General features: G+C 51.6%; 1 protein-coding gene across 4 annotated transcripts in view; it reads left to right on the forward strand.

The window, feature by feature from the left end:
* PIK3R5 (phosphoinositide-3-kinase regulatory subunit 5) overlaps positions 1–20,664 on the forward strand; it is a 62,394-nt gene that overhangs the window by 5,134 nt on the left and 36,596 nt on the right. Inside the window, exon 1 of one of the 4 annotated variants that reach the window (XM_071816487.1) lies at positions 9,900–9,988. The exons of the other annotated variants lie outside the window; for them this stretch is intronic. The gene's annotated coding sequence lies outside the window, so the exon portion shown is untranslated. Of the gene's footprint in view, positions 1–9,899; positions 9,989–20,664 lie in introns of those variants that run through there. 4 annotated transcript variants of the gene reach the window in all.

Raw genomic sequence — 20,664 nt, forward strand, 5'->3', positions numbered from 1 at the left:
TTGCAAATCGGTACACAGGCAATGTGCAACCTCCCACCTCCTGCGGCTGCCTGATGGAGTTACAGCAGCTCCTGGGGGTGGAGGCTTTGCAGTCTGACCCAGCAAAGTCCAGCCTTGCAGACCCTGGCTTGGCTACGTTCCTGCTGCTCCTCATCCACGTGTGTGAATCCTGCTCATCTGAGGGGGTTCCTGCTTGAGGTTTGCCTCCGCAGATCAATTAACTGGATTGCAATCAAAGCCCAGAAGGCTAAGGTGCCCAAAATGCAAATTGTGTCATTAAATGCAAATTGTTCCCAGGTTGATCTGGTCTGAAAGCCAGTGGGTGTCTGAGCCTTTAGGGAACTTGGGTGGTGTGAAGGAATGGCTACGTGGGTCTAAATCCACTTTTGCCTGTACAGGGCACATCTAGAGCCTGGGGACCTCCTTCATGGTGTGCTCTGAGCTGCTGGATTGTGGCATTGGGTTTAGAAGTGATGACAGGCTGGCAGGTATTTAAGGTGTCCCACCTGCTCCCTGTGGTGTCCAACCAGAACACTACCACGAGCAGGATGCTTTAGGATGCTGGGAGCAGCCTTCGGCTCTGCAGAAGCTGGGCACCTGCAGTCACTGTCATGCCTCCTTGGCTCTTAGTGAAGATCTGAGCCAAAGGACCAGCCCTGTCTGCCGTGATGCTCCTGCCCATCATGGGAGGGACCGGGGGCTGGACGGGGTTCGGGCTACATTGCTGCTTGAACTGTTACACCCCTTGCTCCTGTGATGTGTGACTGGAGGGATCTGGGGACTTGCTCCACATGTGGGAGACCAGCCATGGGGCTGTGCCAGCCTGGCTGGAGGTACTTTAGGGATGGAGTGCTCTCAGTGTCCCTTACAGCTGCCAAACTGTGAACACTGTGCCAAGAAGAAAGGATGGATAGATGTGGGTAAGGTCTTCATGTGAAGAGGATACCTTTCAGCTGGTCTTCTCCATGGCTTTTTGGCCCAAGGATGGTCCAGCTCAGAGTCTTGCCCTCAGCCATGGGGCTTGGACCTTGCTTGTTGTGTTGGGATGGCCCCGAGCTCTCCAGCCCCAGCATCTTCCCTTTGTGCAGCCTGCCCTTCTCCACATCTGCAGGGTTTGGCACATCTGGGTTGCAGTGGTGGCCTCTAGCACAGCCTGAGCCTGCTTCTTCCCAGAGGCTTGGAAAGGTTTTGTGCTCAATGGCCAGTGCAGATGCTGCTGTGATATTTCAGCGCTGTGGGCTTTTTGAAGATGTTTGGGAGCTGAACAACATGGTGGGGTTGGCCACTGCTGGTCATCCTGTTGTTGGATGGATGCCCACCCCCTCTTGGTCTGTCTCTTTGTTTGGAGACTTCCTTTCTTCTCATTGATTATGATGGTGGTTCTGCGGCTGTAACGAGCAGTCCGGTCAAAGACAGGCTCACACCCTTCTGTGAGCTCTGGAAGCACATGAATCCCAGTTCCTTGGCCTGAAAGTGATGGGGAACAGCAAAACCTGTCTTTGCCATCATGTGTCTGTTGTGGTGCTGCAGCCAGCGGTGCTGGGAGGGAATTGAAGGTTTTGGGCAACCAAGCCAGGGACTGAAAAGGCTCCTGGGTTCCCAGCAGGGCCTCCACAATGGCAGGAAGCAACTTCTAAAGCTTCCTTTGGATACACAAGGCCTTGGGGGAAAGATTTACTTGCTTGTTTATGCTGTAAGTTAATCTATTTAGTGGGTTTGGCATTAAAGCCCACAAAAAGCCCTCTGAAATGGTCACACCGCTTGTTTGTAGCGCTTTGTCTCTCACTCACTTTGTTTCACAGCTGGAGTAGTTAAGCAGAGGGACAGAGCCAATTGAAATCTCACGTGTAAACTTGTTTTTCGAAGAGGCTGAAGGAATTAGCAGCAGCTCTCGCTCTCCTTCAGTGCAAGGGAGCTGCGGGGCAGCGGGTCGGGGTCCCCTCCGGGAGGGCCCCTTGTCTGTGTGTGCTCCGTGCCGCTCTGCTGGGCTGCAGGATGGGGATGGTCCCTGGCCCTGTTGAGGCTAAAAGATGATTTGGCAATAGGAAAAGAAGGAGGGGGGACAAAATCAAAAAATCACAACAAATAACAAAATACCACCACCATAAAAACCAACCCAGAACCCCACCCTGTGGAGTAGGGAGCAACATGACATATATTTTGGGGGGGTCAGGAAGTCTTAGGAAGAGTTTGGAGAGGCACTGGAAAGCTGAGTCAATGGAACAAAGAATAGCTGATGAGAATTTTTCATGTTATCACTGTTTCCCTTTGTGTTTGATGCTCGCCTAAATATGATAGTGCCACCCACGTGTATTTTGCACAGTAAAAATGGATTTTCCTCGAGGGCCATGTCCAAAGAAGCCCAGTGCACACAGCAACCATCATAGGAAGTGTGTGGGAGAGCTGGGGTTGAGGTCTGTACCCAGAGGTGGTTGGTGCTGGGCTCCCTCCCAGGCTGAGGGCTTTGCTGCAGCATCCTCAGCTTGGTAAGGAACCCAGTGTCTTTAGGCACAGTGAAGCCTTCAGCTTGGGAAGGAGCTCAGCATGGACCTCATCCCCAGCTGTCCCACATGCTTTTGGGAGGGTGTCTCCTGCTGAGCATGGGAACACCTGGAGTCTTGTCCCCTTTGCCCCACGTGAGTGGCCGTAAGACCCTTCCCACGGGGATGTCTCCTTTCGGTCTGTCCCACCAGGATGAGCAGCCACCCAGGGGAGTGTTGGGAGGAACCATTTGACACTGTTGTGTCATTCACTTCCTTCTTAGCAGGGACAGCTTGGGCTGCTGCCTTCATTTTGGGAAACACCTCTTTTTTCTCGAAACTATGCATTTGCTGATTTTGTTTTGGTGTTTTTCCCCTGGTTGTCTCCTGTGACAACACAGCCACTTCTCTGCTGAACTTCCACCTTCCCTGGAGTTTCCGTGACACAGGGCTGACGGCATCCAGCACCCAGCACGGCTTTGCCAACCACCACCGCTGTCTCCAGCCTAAATCTTCTTGGGGCTTAACTTGACACTGGGCTTGTAGTGGACTCTGATACTGGACGAAACTTTAACCTTCACTGCTGTGATAAAGACTGATACAAGCTAAAATTAACTCTTGCATCATGTGGTGAGGGGTTTTCATAGTTGGTGCCAGGAACAAGTACAATTTCTCTCTGAAAAGCAAGTATGTATAACTGGTCTTTTTTTACTCAGATCAGCCTTGTGTCATTTCTGCTGTTTTTTGGGAAGAGAGATAGAGGGTTTTCTTACCCTGGCTGAGTTCTGCCAAAGCCACACACCCGTGGACTGGTCGTGGATGGGCTGGGGTTGCTGATGTCCTGGGCTGCCTCTTTGCACCCATGGCAGGCTGGGTGAGAGCAGGGTTTGGGTGCCAGGGAGGTGATGCTGGTGGCAGAGGTGCTACTGCTGATGAAAGCCAGAGGAGAGGAATGGGCTTGGTTTCGTGCTCCTGGCCAGAATGCAAAGCACGGGCTGCAGAAACCTGCCAGCCTTAGTCTGGGGTGTCGGACCCTGAAGGGGTTGAACAGGCATGGAGATGAGGTTCTCAGGGACGTGGGTTAGTGCTGGTGTTGGGCTAATGGTTGGACTCAATGATCTTAAAGGTCTCTTCCAACCAAAATGATTCTGTGGTTCTAAGGTGAGCAAAGCATTGATGGAGGGGAGAGAAAAAGAAGCACAGGGTAGGGCTGGATTATTTTTTTTTTTCAGGAAGTTATTGCTCAGCATCAAGATGTACTTTGCAAGAGTGAAGCCCAGGAAATTCCCACAGACCTCTGTAGCTGCTCCTCCGCCTGGAGGCAGGAGGATTGTCAAGGCAGTGGGGACAAGGAGGGCAGATTGGAAGGGCCATCAGGACTGGCAGGGCTGCTGAAGGTCTCCCTGGCCGTAGGGCAGGAACCACTGTCCCTCTGCCATTCCATTTGAGTCTGGTTTTGCTTGTTCTGCCTTCAAGGACATGGGCACAGATAGGTCTCCTCTTTACAGCAGCCTTTCTGTAACAGAGTTTATCCCATTTCCCACCCCTAGCAGAGCGGGGCTTCAGTTTGAAGCTTGTCCTTCGGCATCTCCAGGAATGAGTCTTTAGCAGTTTCCTGCAGAAACCATTGCAAAAAGTAATGGACCTTATTCTAACAACATTCCTCCCTGTACCTTTCACTTCCTGAAGCTCAGTACTTGAACAGTTCAAGAGTATTGCATTACAGCAGCTAAAAATAATGGAATATGGAGATGAAGGGCTAAGCCCCTGTTTTCAGCTGGAGACGAAGACAGCATCTTGCCAATGGTAAGAGCATCTCCAATTGAAAGGGCCTGCAGGGAGTCACTGGGGCTGCGTACAGATAAGTGTCTTTTTGGAGAAAGAGAGAAGGTACCATCGGAACTGTTCTCAGTGATGGCTCGGTGGGACTAATTTAGAGGTTTGTATTTCTCGGCATCAAAATACATCACAGCTTTAAAGGGGTAGTGAGTGGAATTCCCCTGTTATCTGTTTGTCAAGAATACACTAGATCTTGTCCTGAAAAATGATAATTGTAAAAAAGAACATTTTAAAAATAAGTCAAGAGGAAGTCTCAGTTTGCAGAATGGGTGCTAGGGAGGTTTGCAGATAATTCTGCACTGGACTCTATCGCACTGTTGTGGTTTCAGTTTCCCTAAGTGTTGCTGCTCAGGTATGAAGCTGGTTGTGGTCTCAATGTAGCCGCCTGTTCACATCGCTAACTTCACACCAGGGGAATCGTTCACTTACAGAAAGTCACAGAATCATTTACAAGCGCCTTCAGCTTGTATGAGTCTGATGTATCGCAGGCTACTTCTCTCTGACCTACTGACCACCCCCTTCTAACCCACCCCAGGTACCATTGGCTTCCTGGCCACAAGGGCCCAGTGCTGGCTCATGGTCACCCTGCTGTCCCCAGGACCCCCAGCTCCCTTTCCCTACACTGCTCTCCAACAGCTTGTTCCCCAACTTATACTGGAACCTGGGGTTGTTCCTGCCCACATTCAAGACTCTACACTTGCCCTTGTTCTATTTCATTACATTTTTCCCCGCCCAGCTCTCCAGCCTGTCCAGGTCTCTGATGGCAGCACAGCTTCCAGGGTCACCACTCCTCCCAGCTTGGTGTCACCAGCAAACTCGCTGACAGTCACTCTATTCCCTCATCCAAGTCATCGATGAGTATATTGAATAGTACTGGTCCCAGTACCGACCCTCCACTAGATACAGGCCTCCAACAACATAAAGGCGGTTTCAATCTGAAATCACTAAAATTTTGTTGTGGTTGCATTTTGTACATTTTAGGGGCAGCCCCACCTGCTTGTCTAACTTGTTAAAAAATGACTGAAAGAAACCTGTGACTCAGGAGAGGCAGCGGCAGCCCCAACAGCAGCATTCGGTGATGATGTGATCTTCACGTGGGTGCTGGGGCCTTCCTGGCTCCTCTGCCATCACCTCAGATCCTGCCCACCCAGCCTTAGCAGGTTGGGCAAGAGATCGCGTCTTCCCTCCGGGAGTGATGGGGAGGTGCTTGGTTACAGGCACAGTTCAGCTGATTTCTTCAGTAACCTCAGGTGAGGGTCCGCGGCTGGTCCTGCCACAGCTGGTGGGAATTTTGCTACTTGCTGAAGAGCTAATGCAGCTTTGGCGTGGGAATGAGACCTCTGCTGCCTTGTCCCACGCACCACTGGTGTCTGTGACTGTCTTTTGCTAGCCCTTGTGTGCTCCAAATAACTAAGTAACGGTGCGTTTATTCTAGATTATCAGTACTTTAATGTAGTTAATCTGTGAAATAACCCCGTAAAATTGACCTTGGGCAGTTTTAAAGCACACGCTCCATCTTCGAAGGTGGAAAGAACTCTCCGTTTTTACAGCAGAGGCTTTATAGTGGTGCACTTGTAAAGCTTTCTTGGACCAGTGGTTTATTGAGAGCTGCTCATTCCAGCCTCTGGCACTGTTCCTCAGAGCTTACACCCGGTTGCCCAGAAGTGGAAGCCTAGTGAGGAGTCCTGGGGACCTTGAACAGACAAAGTCACTTGCAAAAATGTTGGCTTCTGCTTTTTTTATGGTTATGAATCAAATTTTGGGGTAAAGAAGTGAAAGCTAAACTGAGTCTATCGCAATTTCCGTGTTCCCATTATTGCACTATCAGAGGTTCTTACGGGCTTTGAAACATTTGTTTGTGCAACTGCTGCCTAAGGAAGGAAGTGTGATTATTCCAAATTTGCATGTGGGAAGCTGCTTAGGAGAATAAGGGTAAGGACACCTGGATAAAAACCTAGGCCTCTGATTTAACTTAGTCCATGGGCTACCCCTGAAGAGGGGTTCAAGTTGGATGGGATGAGCTGACCTCCATACCAGGTGCTCCTTCTGTCTGTAGATGTCGATTTGCTTAGAGGTTCGCCTCGTTTTTGCATAGGTAGAGGCAACAGGTCCTACCCCTGTGATAGACCCGGTGTCACCACGGAGCTTTGTGGCAGAGCAAACAGTTGATGTGGCTTCTGCACATTGCTGGATGCTTTTTTTACTCAGTTATCTTGCCTTGGATTGTATTGTTGGTTTTGGTTTTTTTTTTTTTGGCTCAGGATGATAATCCTGAAGTTGTAAAAAACAAGAGATCAAGAGCTTTGGCTGGTCTGTTTTGCCTTGGTATGTTTTGTTGGCTGTGCAGTGGGTTCACAAATGTTTTCAGGATGTTAGAGGCTTTCTTGATTTCGCTGTGTGCTTTGGTGTGCCAGTAAGAGCCTTGGTGGGGATGCCAGCAGAGCTGCTGGTGGCCCAGGGTGTTTGGAGAAGAAAGGGTAAACCACTCTGGCAGAGAGTCATCCTGCGTATGTATAAACCCCCTTCTGGACCTAAGCCCAGTGCACCTGACTGAGCCATCAACCAGCTCTGGGTGGCTTAATTTCATCTGAATCCTTGTAGTGATCAAGCATTTTGTAGGCAAATAATGGCATGGTTTTCTTCTTTAGATGGTGGTGAGTGTTGACTTGCATCCCCCAGCAGTTCCCTCCCTGAGCAGCTGCGCCTTGGGGATTTTTTGAAGGGGAACCAAGTTATCCTGCTTAATCCACTCGTCTGGCAGGGTTGTCCTGCTCAGCAGTGGTGAGACCTGAATGATCCCTGCCCTTGGTCCATTGCTCTGAGGTTGCAGCTGGTTGGTGCTGTTGGTGTCTGTGCCAGCAGTGGGAAGTCCTGACTTAGCCTGGTGCCTCCTCACTGATAACTTGTACCCAGTGGAAGAAGCTCTGGAAGAAGGGGCTGGTTAGGGTGGGCTCAGGTTATGAGCTTCTTGAGGAACAATCTGGATAGCTCAGGAAAGTGAATCTGACCATCTGTATGACCAATGAACTTAGAACTTTCATGAGTCTTAACTGATTAAAAAAGGCTCCATGTGTCAGATTCAGGGTCCCCCCATCATCTGAAAGGCTAAGGCTGCATGTGTCTGCTGAGGAGCATGAATGGCCACTGATAACAAAATGCAGATAAATTTTCCGTGTAGTTTATCACAGAAGAGCAAATATTGAGCACCTCTTTTTATTTTTCTGGAAGCCATCAGACTGCTGGACAGTGGCCTTGCAAGGGACCTTCTAGGGACTCCACATGCCCGCAGAGCCCGCGCTGAGTTTTGCTGTTCGTGAGGGTTTGGTCCATCTGAGAAAGTACATTTTCCCTGGCGTGTTCTGGGGAGATGCGAACCTCTGCAGCTCTGGTGATGGCTCCTCTGTGTTCTGTGTTCTCAGTAACTCCCAACGAGGTGCGAATTATGGATGTTGCGTTTTGACCTTGTGACTGTTAATATGTGTCTCTCTGCTAATTAATGCACTGTAATTCCTGTGCTAGCAGATATTGCCTCTAAAAATATCTAGAGGTGCCTCTCTGGTGGTAAGGCCACGGCAATAAGTTTTAAGGAGGGAATATGGTAAGGCCTGATCCACTCTTTAGTTGTGCCGCAGAAAGCTGCTGGTAATGGGGCTTATTAAACCCTCTTGGGGAAGAGAGGCAGATTTCACGCTCTAAACGGTGGTGACATTTGTGTTGATGTCAGCGGAAACCCAAGCTGTATGGCTGTAAAGAAAGCGTGTGGAGTGATGCTTGAATCTGCCATCCATGCTGGAAGACAGACCCAAGCTGCCTGGGTAAAGTGTAAGCTCTGCCCCCCGTTCCCATGCTGGGCAAATGGGGGGAAACCCTGGCGATCGACGGTGGAAAGAGTCTTTCGTTCAGACGTTTGTCCGTGGTTGGTAGGTAGCTGTTCCTTTAGCATCCAGGCGGGAAGAGTCCAGCCCATTGTGTGGGGAGGAGCAGATCTCTTGGCTGCTCTGGACCTTCTCTCCCCATCACTAGACATTGCTACATGGCCAAGGGAACTGACCCCCTTTAAACAAGCAGACAGGGCCCCAGGGTTGCTTGAGCCCAGCCTTGCTGTATGTGTTTTCATTTAGTGGAGCACAGACAGTCATTGCTTGGCCCTGGACTGCTGCTTTCACACATCTCTCCTTCCCCAGCCTCTCCGTCGCCGAGCCACATGTCCTGCTGCGGTATCTTGCAACCTCACGAGCGCCAAGGGACAACACGGTTATTTCTGACCAGATCATTTGTGTGCGGTCTTTATTTTTGTATTTTCTCGAACACAACTGTTGAGTTTCCTGGAACTGCTTGGCCCAAACCAGAGTCCTTTGCATGTTAATAACCTCACAGCTCGTTTGTGCAGCGTGGCGGGTGCCACGTGTGGCTCTCGGATGTTGCAGGAGAGTGAAATCATCCTCCAGAATAGGAAGCGGTGGCACAACTTCCCCCCGGCTCCAGAGCACTTCTCTTTTTGGCACCAGCGCGCGGGAAGGCGAAGTAAGAAGATCTCTGTTGAAAATGCAGAAGTGCAGGTTGCTCTTGGAAACCATCGTGAGCCCGCGGCGGAGCCCTCGGCTTCGGCCGGCGGGGAGGGGTGTGTTTTTGTGCGGATGGATTCAGGCCGGTGGCTTCCTCTTCAGATGGGAAGTCTCCTCGGTGCGTAATGAGGGGCAGAGGACGGGTGGGCTGTGGGCTCTGCAGGTTTCGCTCCAGAGGGTTGCTTTCTTCGGTTTTTCTGCCCTTGGGAACATGTCCCTGCTTACCCGTGCGTTGTCTTCAATGTCAGCCCCGCTCATTGCTTAATCCCACAGGGTTTTTCCTGCTTTTTGTGATGATTTGTCTTGTGCTACTGGAGAGGCAGAGCCATGGTCCAAGCCCAGGCCGTGCTGTTGACTGTTTGCAGCGGGTGCTGCTGAGTTTTTGGCTGGAATTTTCTGTGACCCCATTTGATTACTGAGACCAACATGCTCAGCTGTGGGGCAAAAACAGCATAGGGAAAGTGACTCATGCAAAAACACCGCGAGCCAATGCATTTCCAGATACACAGATGACTTTCCGAAGTCACACGGCAGATCCTGCAGTAGACCCCCCACAATGTATTTGAGAAGGACTCAGCTGTGGTGCAAGGCACCTGATGAGGTGTGCGAGCCCGTGTGGGGACAGTAGAGGTGGACGCATGGGGGAAAGCAGACGACATTAAGGGCACGCTGTGGGCGAAGATGACTGAGGGTCACTTTGCCTGTGTGGGCCCCTGTGTCCCCCGCACAGCCACAGCAGATCTTTGCTCCTCCAGCCTGCGCTGGGCACAGGCGCTGCAGCTCCGGGAGCTCCGGTGGGTCTGGTGGAAGGAAGAGCCTGTGTCCCCACCAAAGAGCCATCGCATCTCTTAGCTCGGCCCTGCTGCCTGCTGGAGCACGATGTTTCTCAGTCTGTTTAGAGAGAGGGTGAGGTTGGGAGGGGCTGAAGAAAAGCTGTTGTTGGGAGTGCTGTCTAGAGAGGAGGTGCCGTCACGAGGGAAGTGTCTGTGTGTGTTGGCAGTGAGAACAGGCAGAGCGCAGCGGTTGTGGGTCTGACGCTACAGCTGGTGCGGGACCTTCGCCGTCTCTTCCGAGATCTACCAGGGCTTTGCCCCGACACCTTGGGTGAGTTACTTTTTCTCCTCTCCGTTCTTCTCCACCTTTTTTCCTGCCAAGGGCACACAGGAACAGCGAGTCCACGTCTTCGTGGCCGCAGCACAGGCTGCCACCACCATTTCTGCCCATGAAGGATGTGAAGTGGGACAATCCATAACTGACAGTGCTGGACTGCAAGATGTCCTAGTGCAGATGTGTTATTCCTGCACATTGTGCTTCCCCTACTGGAGCTTTTCAGCAAGACAAGGACTAGATATAAGATTATGGAAGATAGATGATTATGGAATATATATATACACACACCCCCCAGATGTAAGAAGTTTGCAGCCCTGGTTAGAAGTGTCTGTCCACTCTCGTATCATTGACGTCTTCCAACATGCAAAAGCCCTGATCTTGATCAGCTGCTGCTGTAGGACTGAACTTCTACAAGTAGGGCTGTTCCGCTCTGCTCCAAGCTGAAATGGCCAAGACCAGAGTATGGGCTAAAACACGTTTCATTTGGGTAGATCATAGAGTGTTTTCAGGTTTTGCCCGCCTCGGGGTTGCTAATATGAGCAGCTGTGGTTCAGCTCCTGTCACTTGCTTGGTTGGGTTGTGAATCTCAAGCCAGGACAAATGGCTGCAGCTTTCTGCATAAGAGGGTGGGGAAACTTGAGCATGGAGAGCATCTCCCGGGTGATATTTTTCCTTGGACGGGGGACTTCTGCCTTTGAAAGTCAAAGCAAAACCTGAAGAACCACCCCATCCCGTCGTGACAGTGAAGTCCACGTGAGCGTTGCTGTCGGGGTGTCTGCGGGGCCGGATTTCCCAGCTCTCCGTGTAGCTGCAGCCGTGTTTGTGTTGGGTTAGTGAGCTGCTGTGGTGCAGGTTTGATTGCAGACAGGCAGAGCAGCTCTGCCGTGATGCAAACACAATTATTTGGATGTTTAGACACAGTTCTTAGTGCCCAGATCACTGCTGAAACTGCTGAACTTCTAAGAGGATGTCTTCATTTGTGATGGAATGAAGGATCATGGTCTGTAGTACTGAATGATAAATGTTTTGTCACTTTGACAGTAGATTTAAACCCAAATCTTCCATATCCCAGCAGGCAGCCTAGTCTGCAAGGCCATTCTGTCCTTGCCAGGGATACTGCAGTGGTTTAGGAGTGACCCCGGGAGCGGAGAACATCAAATAGATGAACCAAAGGCTTTGTTTGACACCGAAATTTTCAGCGGGGAAAAGTTTCATATATACAGGACTGAAGTTTCTTCTCTAAAGTAGAAGGCAGGAGGTAACCGCGGGCACCCTGTGTGCCTCCTCCCGGCCTTGGAGCATCCCTGGTGACAGGAGGTGACAGCCGGGAGCCCGTGCTGCTCCGGTCCCCGTGCGGTGAGCTCCTGTCTGCTGGCAATGCCTTGTTCTGGGGCTGAGAAGCTCCTCCAGCCTGGGGGGCATCTGAAGCTCCGCGTTTCAAAGTTGTTGTTTGTTTTTTAATTCCCCAGCTCTAATTTTAACAGCCGTGCTTTGGAGAAGCACTTTGAAGCCTTAATTGCAGTTATGAATCTTCCTCTGTTCCCAGGTTTCCCCTAATTGGCTTCCTGTGAGAATTTACGGAGCCGGTAAAAACAAAACTGCTGGTTTTGTGAGGGAGTTGGTGCCATGAGATTCCTGAGCCCAAACAGACCTCGGCTCAGCTGAGACTTCTCGTGCGCTGCCTTGTGGTGCCGCGATCGGACCCGCGGCCAGGCGCTCACAAGGGCGGCATTATCTACAGCGTAAGCTGATTTACATGCTTGCATTTTGAAAGTGCTAATCTATTTGGATTTTTTGGTGCTTCCCCCTCCCTTTTCCTTTTCAGCCCTCTCTAATCTCCTGTGCTCTCTGCCAGGTTCCCAGTTCCCTTGGCTGGAATAGGCCCCAGCTAAATCCTTTATCTGTCTATTTGGCAACCCTGGGCGAAGTAGTTAGCAAACGAATGACACTTTTCCTGGCTCATTAATTAGATTTACTGACCTGAGTGCTTGCTGCTGTTGCAATAGCCTGGACAAGGCAGTTCTGTATTTTGTTTCTTAGGAATTTGGGTTTTTGAAAAAATAGAGCTTTAAGGAAGCTCTGGTACTCGTGGTCAAATCTGCGACTCCCCTGCAGGTACTGCTGTTGAGAAAAATGTGGTTTTCTCTTGCATAGCTTTATTTCTGCAATTTACTGCTGCCCGAGCGGTTCCCATTGCCTGTCATTGTTTTACTGCTCAAAAACGCTGAGGACGGGTATCTGGGTACTGTGCTCTCGAGGAGCCCGTGGCAGGATATCTCGGTTAAGGCAAGTGGTTCTTGTGGGTTAGAAAGAAATAACCTCTATGAAATATTAGTATGTTTTAATGTATTATAAATATACTTCTTGATGTGTCCTGCTCTGCCAGCCTTACCTGCCAGGGCTATAAATGGGATTGTGAAGGCTACATTAGGAAATAAAAATAACAAGTTGAAACAAAACGATGCTTTATCTACCTGACGGAGTGCGCTGCAGCAGGAGCCTCTCTCTGCTTTTGGAGGAGGAAACTGAGGCACAGAGAGGTCACTTGCCATGCCGTGGCACCAGAGCTCTTGGTTTCTATTGCGGACTTTCAGTTCCCTCTGTAACCACCAGACAACACTGGCCTTTTCCTGGCTTGAGGTCTGTGTGCGAGGTGAGTGTTGGGGGTCCTGTCATCTCGGCATTTTGTCATCTCTTGCAAGCAGGGAACCCAGCGCCAGGGTGTTGGGGCACCGTGTGGGTTGGGGCTCGTGACGTTGATGTGCTGCTGCGGCTGTAATCCTGTGTACAAACGGGCATCTTGGAGACACCAGGCTGGGGGATGCTCAGCCTGTGCTGGGGACAAGGGGAAGGGTCACGGCAGTGCTAAACTGGGCAGTATTTAAGCTCCTTGTGTATAGGGCACTGTATTTCTTGGTGTAAACATCTAAAATTAAAATTAATGACTTGCCCATGACTGGATAGGGGTTAAATCCTGATAGATATGTCTTGCACGTCTACAGGGGGTGGTTCTGCCTTGGTCTCCTGTCCCTTGAGACTGCAGAGACTTTCCTTGTAAAGTGATGTACAGGAGAAGATTGGAGTCAGGTACATGTGGAGCAGCAGGTGTGGAAGGGGGGATTGCATGACGTGAAATGGGACTTTCTGGAGAACAGGAGCTGAGGGGAGACCTTCTGATCTCTGAACTGCCTGAAAGGAGCTTGGAGCCAGGGGGGGTCGGGCTCTGCTCCCCAGGAACAAGCACCAGGAACAGAGGAAATGGCCTCAAGTTGCACCAGGGGAGGTTGAGGTTGGATTTAGGAACAATTTCTTCCCCAAAGGGCTGTGGGGCATTGGAACAGGCTGCCCAGGGCAGTGCTGGAGTCACCAGCCCTGGAGGGTTGGACAGACGGAGATGAGGTTCTGAGGACATGGGGCAGCGCCAGGGGTGGGGTATGGTTGGACTTGGTGATCTCGAGGGTCCCTTCCAACCAAGATGATTCTGTGATCTCGGGAGGGTGATCCTGTCCCGGCACAGCCCGCAGTGCTGGAGGCTCCATGCAGACCCGTGGCTGCTCCAGCCCGTGCCCAGCGCAGGGTCTGCCCCATCGGCTGCTGTCGCTGGACAGGAGGGGGTCTGGTCCTCCTTCCCTGGTCACTGCATCCCTGTCCCTGGCTGGGAGCAGTGGGTGACGTGCTGCAAAGCCTCTGCTCATGGAGAGGAGGTCAACGCTTTTAGCACAGGCTTCCTAAAGTGACTATCTCTATTAACTTTTATTATGCCGTGTCCAACGGGAGACAACTATTTAAAACCTCTGAAGGGAGGAGTGTGTTTGGCAGTTTTTAAAAGCCAGGGTTGGTGCCAGGTTCAACAGCCAGACCCAGCCAGGCTGCCTGGGGAAAGGGCTTTGCTGTCACATCCCTGGCTCCCGGAGCCACTCTGCCCCTGCGGCTCCGGGGCATCTGTCTGTGACTGCCCGCAAAGCCACCTGCGGATGCTGCATCTCCTTGTTAGATGTCTCATCTCGTTACCCTTCCTGCAAACTCATTTCAAATTGGGCTGGCTTGTGCCTTGGCTGGTACAAAGAGCAAAACCCAATGGTGATTTGGGGCTGGCACCACTCGTGCTTGTAAAAATGATCACAGCGTTTAGAGCCGAAGAGCTGCTGTAGTTACTGGAAGGAGTTTGTAGGCAAAGGTCTGGAGGAGGAGAGCAGAAATAGCTGCACACTGTCAGAAAGCTGTGACCAAAAGCAATTCGCACTTAACCCACTGGAGAGCTGCCCTCTCAGAAAAGTAGCAATTGTTTATCTAGCAAGGACCCACCGCTGGCAGAGGCAAATTGCCTGCTAATTGGCCTTTCTGCTGAAGGCAGAGGGGTCAGGCCAGCTAATTAGCCAGGGCTTTACATCTCCCCAGTTAATTTGGAGAGTGGAGCATGTTCTCCGAGGGAGGTGGGTGTCCCAGGAAGGTGACCCGATGGGTTCTGTGTCTTTTGATCCCTCCCGGGGGTGAGCCGGGAGCTGGCAGATGTGAGACACCAGCTCGAACTCTGTCAGAATCACCTCACAGTCAGTTTTGAAGTTAAAAGCAAAGAAACAACTCGAGGTCTCCCTGGAGGTAAGAGAGAAAGGGAATATGTTGCTGCCAGCCCATGAGCGCTGGGGTGGGAAGGCCAGAGATCTGCTGCGAGCCTCCCAAACTGTGTGCCTGCAGAGCAGAGGGCCTTCCCTTTGCTGAATCTCTGCTGTTTCTTTTTCTTCTTTTAAAGAAACCTTTCAAAAAAGACCGATCTAGGCACTTCTCAGAAATAAGGAGCAGTCCCCGAGTGACCGGGTGAATTCAGGTGTGATGCTTGTCCTGCCGCAGTCTTCCTGGGTGACCTGGGCAAAGTCACTTTGTCTTTCTCCATCAGTCTCGGTTCCCCATGGCTGCATGGATAGTAGCATGTTTTTCTTCCTCAGAGGGGTGATTCAAGGATAAGGGCATTAAATAATGTCCAGTTCTGGTGCTGAGGGAATTGGGGGTGAATAATTCCCCAAGATTTTGGCTCCTGGGGGACGCTGGTGCTGATCTGGGCTTTGGGAATCAAGTGTTTCAACCTTAGGGCTGTGACGTCTGGTTTCTCTTGCACAGCCTGGAAACTCTATTTTTTTATTAACTCTAAAAGTTCTGCCAGCATTGGGGCTGTTTCCTCATTCTGTTCATAAGGTGGGATGTGTCCATTGAAGGGGCTCTGCCCAAACCCTCGCCCCTCACAGGGCTCTAATGCATCGCCCCGATCTGAAGCTGCTCCAGGAGGTGGCTGTGGCCAGCAGGACGGTGGGAACCGCTGGGTGTGAAGTCGGGAGTGGAGGAAAAACGTTATGGGAATGGAGAAGTTTGAGGCTGGAACCCATACTGTGAGGGTGCAGGATGGGAGTGAGGGACCCGCAGCCTTGAAACTAAGCTCAGAGTCTTCAGAGCCAGGCAGGGAGGGCATGGAGAGGAGTGCGATTGGGCTGCTGTGTTTTTTGGGGACTCAGTCCTGGTTTGCTAAAAATACAGCTTGTCGTAGCCCAGCCCCTCCTCGGCGAGCAGCAGGAGTTGTGTTTGTGGGCTGCAGCTGGAGTGGAGCTCGCTCCCATCTGTGCTTGTGGCTTGGGGCTGCGAGGCCTTGGGCTTTCAGTACCTGAGAGCTGCCATTGGCCGTTGTGGGGTGCCATTGGCCGTTGTGGGGTGCCATTGGCCATTGTGGGGTGCCATTGACCGTTGTGGGGTGCCATCGGCCTCAGCCCCACAGCCAGCATGCCCAAAAGGGGCTCTGAGCTCTCCTCTGGCCCCTGGGAAGGGGATGTGGCTGGTTCTGCTCAAGGGGGTCAGCACTGCAATGGGAATGCAGGAGGAGCCTGTGGCATCAGTGTCCCCGTGTCCTTCAGGGGTGCTGCTCTCTCTGGGGGGCTAAAGGGCTTTTTCTGGTCTTCTGGGACCTAAAATCAAGGAGCATCAAATTCCTTGCCCGCAGGTCACCTCTTTGACCGCTGTTTGTCTTCATCAGAGGTGAAGGGCCCTGGCGAGGAGCTCGTGAGGGACATGACCAGGAGGTCTTTGCGGGCAGCATCCTCCTGATGAAGCCCATTCACATCTGCTTCGTGCTTGACACTCGGAGGAAACCCTGGCAGGTGGGACCGTAAGAGGATTTGGGTGCCCATCACCAGCAGACCTGTCAGCTCCAGTGGCGCCCCTGGAGTTACCTTATGCCATGAGGACGCACTTGGGTGACAGTTTGCTGATTGGCTCCCCACTCCCAGACAGATGCTGGTGACAAATCCCATCGTCACTTGAACTGGTTTTCCAGTATGGAGAGCCCATGGGGGCTCTGCTGCATCCCAGCAGACGTGTCCCTGCTGACTGCCCCAGATTTGGGAGGGTGGGACACGCAAGGGCTGTGCCTTCATACCAGAGGTTCCCCAGGGCTGGTAATCTCTGCTCCTATTCAGCTTAAAAACAAAGGATGTCGAGGTTAATCTGACCATGGTTTGCTTTGGGCTTGGGGTCTCTGGGTTTTTATTAGATAAGAAAATTCAAGCGCGTGAAGCGTTGGGCTGATTTGGTTTCAAAGCAATCCCCGTGTTGTTCAGACCAGGTATCGCCATTGCAACACAATTTTAGAACAAAGAAAGAAAACAGAGACAAAACTAAAAACAGGAACCAGCAGATAAACAATACTGCGGTGCTGCTGGCGCGGGGCTGAGCTCCTTCCTGCTCACAGCCATCTGGCGAGTCCGCGGCGGGGCTCGGGAGAGCCCATTTCTCCTGGTCAGCCCTTCCCAGGAGGGAAACCAGCTGGGAAATGATTGAAAAGCTTTTCATTCATAAAAAAGCTGAGCGTGTGAGCTGAGCAGCCGGCTCTCCTCCTCTGAGCGTGCTCTGCTGAGATGTGCTCTGATGTGGGCAAGACGTCTCTCCTGCCCGTGCCAGGGGTTAGTGCCGTGTCCCAGCACCGAAGAAGCCACCGGTGTTTCCATAGCGGGGGAAGAAGCGAACAGCGATGGCCGGGGAGCTCTGGAGGCGCAGGAGCGCGGGCAGTGCTGGGGATACAGCTGCTCGGGGATGCTGGAACCAGCACAGAGTGCCCTGGGGGGCAGGTCCCAGCCTTGGTACCAGTGTTCCCAGCCAGTGCCATTGAAAATGGGTGCAATGCTGGTCCCACTAAGCCAGCTCTCCCTGTGTGCTCATTGCGATGTGAACCTGAACACTGGTGAGTGGAGGAAAACGTCTCTCATTTGATCAGAAATGAGAAGTTTCTTTTTTTCTTTCTGGCTTGATTTTTACTTTTTGAATCACAGTCAGATGAGTGCAAACAGTGTTTCGAAATGATGAGCTGAAAGGTTTCGTTCTGAGTCCTCGAGTCCCCCCGCTCTCTCCACTCCTCGACTTGCGCACCCTACCAACAGATTCATTTTGCTGAAGCCCAGTTCGATTCACTGAGGAATCTGCTTGCCTTGAAGCAGTTTCTCCTATTATTTTGTTCTTTTTGCTATGTTCCTCACAGCCCTGGTTTTGCTCCTACTGTGACCTAATTTGGTGCTTTCATCGCACGCCCTTCTGAAAACTTGACCCTAAAGCAGCATCTCCGTTGCCATCGGGGCTGGTCCTAAGGCCACCCCACGGTCTGACCCACAGATGGGACTTGGCAAAGCTGCATCCTCAACAGCCAGTACCCGATGCTTAGAGCACACAGGGGCTTGTGCTACCAGTCCTGCTCCTGATGCTCTGAGAGGTTTGCAGCTCAAGGGTAGCAGATCCCGGAGCGAAAGATGGCTAAGGCGAGCAGTATTGGGATGCTGCTTGTCATATTTTTAGGTTTTTTCTTTCTTTCCGTGGAACCTATGTCTCTCAGTCTCCGAAACAAAAAGCCGTTGCAATTTGGAGCTGGTGCTTCTTTGCTCCTCTTGGTTTTATTTTTTTGGAGTTCACAGCGTCTTCATCTTATAAGCCTTAGCCTTGGGCTTGGGCTGCTAATGCAGGTAATCTTGGGGATGGAATTTGGGAAATCCCGTTAAATAATTCCCATTTACAGCAGCATGAAGGGCTTGGATGAAGGTGTTTGTGTGGAGCTGACACGTCTTGGGCATTTCTCAGCTTTCTCTTCTGATCCCCTGAGCCGGGGGTACTTAGTTTGGCTGAACAGAGCAAAGCTGTACCAGAGGGCAATAAACCGCTTGTGATTGCCACCAAAAAGCGCTGGTGCTGTGGGATCTACAGCCCAAATCCACTTGCCCTACTTCACCGGAGGTTCAAAATATTTATCCCCAGCGGCCGCGGAAGCGTCTCCTCCTGGGGGTTGTTTGTGCGGTGGAGCTGGGGCGGCCGTGCAGAGCTGCGCCCCGGGAAACCCGCTGCCCGTGACCGCGCGGTCCCATCCTGCTTTCCACGCACCGGCTGTCGTATTTCATTTCTTTTTCTTTTGGTGGTGTCGCTCAGGGCTCCGTGATGCCGAGTGCTGTCGGCTCCCACGTCACACGTGTGTGTGTGGGGAGGGTGGTGCTTGCTCTGTTCCCCTCTCTCGCCCTCCCCGGGCTGTGCTCTCTGCATCCCCTGCAGCGCCTTCGTCCTTCCTGAGAGCAGAGCATCAGTGTGGCCTGTGGTGCTGGGCTGGGAAAGTCACACGGAGCAATGGAAAGTCGATCCTGCCCTGTATTCGGGAGAGTCCCTGTCCGGATTTGTAATTTCTAGCCCCCCTTGGCTCCCCCAGCATGGCCTGGGGGCACACAGTGCTCCCTGTCTCCAGGTTTTAGCTGTTGTGTGTCACCTTAGATGCTTTCTTGGTGGGTTTGCTGTTGCAGGCAAAGTACTAGACACAAAATTGAGGATCAGAGGCTGTTTATTACAGGAAGGGGACAGAGCATTTTCCCTTATTTCTGCCTCTCCTGAATGTTTGGCTTTTTTCTCGCCCCCAGCTTGGACAATGCTTCATCCTTTGTTTGCAGTATGTTTTTAAGCTCTTTTCTAAGCTTTCCCCTCTGACCACGGATGTTTTCTGCTGCACGCTGGTGTGCTGTGTCCGTGGTCAGCAGAAGGGACCGTACAGACCTGCAGCTGTTAGGTGAGACTTAACTTCCAAACTGTCTTGCACTCTGCTCTTAGGGGTGTTCTCTGTGCCCTGCTGTGGACTGTATGTTGGCCACCGCTGTGCCTTCCCACGGAGCTGTTTTCTTTCATGAATGTGTTTTGTACATTCATTTGGACTTAGAATTACAGAATCATTTTGGTTGGAAGAGACCCTTAAGATCATAGAGTCCAACCTAACTGTAGCACTAAACCATGTCCTTAAGAGCCTCATCTGTACACCTTTTCAACCCCTCCGCGGATGGTGACTCCACCACTGCCCTGGGCAGCCTGTTCCACTGGTTCACAACCCTTTTTGTGAAAAAATGCTTCCTAATGTCCAATCTGAACCTTCCCTACTGCAACTTGAGGCCACTTCTTTCTGCAAAGAAGTGTTTCATGGTCTAAGCCTATGGCTGGGCTCACCCAGTCCAGCTCCGCTCAGCCACCAGCTGAGTGACCGCATTGGAGCTTTGGAGCTTCATCACTTTGTCTTTCGTAGCGATGGACACCTGTGTTCTGGCAGGGGCACAAGTGACCGTTTTAGAGACCCCCCAGCACAGCCCCGGGTAAGCAGTTCACAAAGAGGTGGCTGAATTTAGCTGTCGGCAGTTTGGTGAGATGAATCACATCTCGTGTTTCGGTTTCTGGCGCTGGGCTGAGCCCCCCGGCCTGCGCTGCTGTGTCCGATGGAGACTGCCCGGCTGGCACCGGAGGGGAGCAGGCAGCCAAACCTGGCCATGGAACCTGGCTGCTGCTTTGCCCCCTTTTTGTTGCCTTCTGTAGGTGCTGTTTGATATTAAAAGGACTCCGAAACTGCTTTTGCGCTTTAGGTGGTTTCCCTGCTCTGCGGTGGGAGCCTCTCGTTCAGCCGGGTTCTCAGACACAGTGAGAACAAGGAGCGATCTCTGCCTCTTAGTAAGCTTTCCAGTTCTCACTTTTTTTTGGTGTAAGCGAGGCTTTGCAGTTTGGCAAGACAACAACATTGCCGTGCTGCTCGAGGACTCGAGTCGCGCAGTGCAGCTGTGTGCTGCAGGTCTTCATGTCGAGGGAGGTACCTCTAGCACTGATAAACCAGATCTTCATCTCTGCTGTTAGCGCTTGGGGATGACCTGCACCACAGGGCAGTAACACCCCTTAGCACAGTTGTCCTGTGGGCACAGATGCTGTTGTTATTCCAGAACCAGGTTTTTTTCTTGTGCTGGGAGTTTTATCTTCTGCTTTAAGACGAAATTAGTGTTTAAACCTTTCTTTGCTGTTTTACTTCCAAATACTGCAGTTCGCTCAGAATCCTGCATTCTGTGCAAATCCCACAGCAATTTTAAGGTTGTCTGTGCATATAATGGTTTGTTGCTCATCTGTTACACGAAGACTTCTTATGTGTGCTTCTCCAGCTGTCCCAGAGCAGGGGGCTGATTGCTGTGAAAATCTTCTTTGCAGAGCAGTTGAAATAGATTGCAGAAGGACAGTCCCGTCCTTCCCAGCAGAGACGTGTGGCTGTAGCAGGACACCTGGAATGTGCAGCTTGCCAGTGATGAGCTGGGTGCTTTGTTCCTGACTGCAGTTTTGCCTATCAATGAGATTGCTGAAGCCCCCAGACC

Source organism: Patagioenas fasciata, chromosome 18 (assembly GCF_037038585.1).
Source record: "Patagioenas fasciata isolate bPatFas1 chromosome 18, bPatFas1.hap1, whole genome shotgun sequence".
In the NCBI taxonomy this organism is placed as follows: domain Eukaryota; kingdom Metazoa; phylum Chordata; class Aves; order Columbiformes; family Columbidae; genus Patagioenas; species Patagioenas fasciata.